The 2,356-nt window shown below is 37.8% G+C and overlaps 1 non-coding gene across 1 annotated transcript; it reads right to left on the bottom strand.

Moving 5' to 3' along the window:
• Positions 1–1,795: 1,795 nt before the first annotated feature.
• LOC132007896 (U6 spliceosomal RNA) lies at positions 1,796–1,898 on the bottom strand. The gene has a single exon (XR_009401452.1). It is a non-coding gene; the product is annotated as a U6 spliceosomal RNA (small nuclear RNA).
• Positions 1,899–2,356: the final 458 nt, after the last annotated feature.

Here is a 2,356-nt window from a genome sequence, read left to right as displayed (position 1 = left end):
GGTATTGTATTAGAACAATCCTGAAATCCCCAACTAGAGTGTCTTCACTCTAGTCTTGTTTTTTGCCCTCTGACGCCCCTTTCTTTCCACTCACCTCCCTGGATCCAGACACGCTGGTATAATAGATTTTAATGGAGCTCATTATTTCCACTACAAGGTTACTTTGGAGAAGTAACTCAAAATCAGTCACTTCACTACTGTTTCAGGCTGAGCTATGCAAAGCCCCAAACCCTGGCCCTGCCCTTTTCCAAGGCTGTTGCTAAGGGCCATTGGCCTGAACACTTGGGATTGGCTGTGAAACTAGTGCTCTTGTGGCGCAGGAACGTTGCTGCCTGGTGACTGCTGTCCTGGGGGGAGGGGAAGAACTCTGGGGTGTTAAACTCCTATTAAGGCGTCTTTTCTCTCCTCATCTGCTAGGCGCTGGGGAGGATTAGATGGAGAACTAATGGACTCCATGTTCTTATTGCTTTTCCCATCTCCCTGCATGGGAATGGTGGTAAGCATTCGGTTTTGCGTCTGCAAACCTGAGGAACAAAATGACCAAAATACATCGTGATGAGTAAAGAAACAGAAGTAAAACTTGCATTGCCTAAGTTTGTAAGGACAGAGTAAATGGTACCAGTGCTTACTTGGACAGGAAGGGATCACCAAAGCAACTTTTGATACGTTTTTTTCTTAGCCCAGGAAAGTGCCTCCTTTCCCTTTTCGAGGTGCCCCTCCCTTTTCGAGGACAGAGTGCCTTCTTTCTGGGAGTTGACATTTTGGTTTATGTAATAGTGGGTGCAATAGTGGCTGACTCTCTGAGCACTTTCTCCCTCTATCCCATGTAAAAAGATGACCTTGTGCTTTAATGTCCATTTCCTCTTCAATACATTCATAGCTCATTATTCTAGCCTTTATTTTCAAGTAGTTAAAGATAACAATGATATTTATAGGATTTTTTGGATTTGCCAAAAATGAGTAGTGGAAATTGACAGTGAAGGATTAAAAATCCTCAGCACCTGCTTTTGTATGAGGTAAATTTGGATTCCATGGCTCCACAACTGAATAATTGTGGATCTTTGGCAAATTACTTCTTTCTGAATGTCATTTTCTCAACCATTAGAGTGTGTATGGTGATGCCTACCTAACAGTATCAGGGTGAGGAATAAATGAGTTGAATATGTAACAGTATTTGGCACGTGAACTGGTATGTCAGTAGTTCAGAAAATGATCATTATTATTGATGATAAGTGTCAGACTGCTTGCATGATGTTTGGGAACAAGCACATCAGCATGAATAAGACGAAACATTTACCTTCAGGTTACTTAGCGTGATAATTGATAAGGTGAGGTAAAAGCAATGTAGAGAAATGTAAACCAGGCTAGATGGGTCAAGGCAGTTATCCCTGAAGAAGTGAGAGCTAATCAGAAAACTGAAAGATGTATAGTATGCCAGGAAATTATATGAAGAAATTTTAGGTAGAAGGAATAGTCATGAAGAAATTTAGTAATTGGGGCTTTGGGAGAAAGTTGGAGGAATAGAAACTGAAGAAATAAATAGGAAAAAAACCCACATGGACCTTCAGGTCTCATGTTAAATTTTTACCCTAAATCTTTTCAAGGCTGTTTTTTGTTCTATAAAAATATAAAATTACATCTTCACCTTCTCTCTGCAACCCTCCTCCCAGAGGAAACTGCTATTAACAGTTTGATCTGTATCATTTTTTTCACAAACATAATTACATCTATTAAGTCAGTTACAAGAGAAAAAGTCACTTATAATAGGAAGTTAAGTAAAAAGACTACTTTTTTAAAAAACATGGAATACTTCATGAATTTGCATGTCACCCTTGCACAGGGGCCATGGTAATCTTCTCTGTATTGTTCCAATTTTAGTGTATATGCTGCTGAAGTATGCACAAGTAAACACCCTTTGAAGTGAGCCTGCCTGGTTTCAAACCCAGATTATACTACTTATAACTGTGTAATATAAGGCATCCTACCTAACTTCTCTGAGCCTGTTTTATCATAGGTGAAATGGAAATAACAATATTTTACAGAAATGCTATTATGGTTACATTAATGTATGTGAAGTATTAAAAAATTGCCTGGTACATAGTATACACTCAACACATGATGGAATCATATTGTATATATTGTTCTGTAACTTGCATTCCACTAGTACAGATGAAGGAAATAATAGTGTACAGATTAAGAGCATGGGTTCTAAATCTAATTGTGTGATGCAAATCCTAGTTTCATCATTTACTAGAATTGTGAACTTCAACATATATATAACATTTCTTTATTTCCTTTGTAAAGTGAAAATAATAGCCTATACTTTTTAAAGTTTTTATTTGAATTCCAGTTAGTT

Source organism: Mustela nigripes, chromosome X, assembly GCF_022355385.1.
Source record: "Mustela nigripes isolate SB6536 chromosome X, MUSNIG.SB6536, whole genome shotgun sequence".
Lineage (NCBI taxonomy): Eukaryota > Metazoa > Chordata > Mammalia > Carnivora > Mustelidae > Mustela > Mustela nigripes.
The sequence above is the reverse complement of the archived record's forward strand: the minus strand, read 5'-3'. Positions and strand labels throughout refer to the sequence as shown.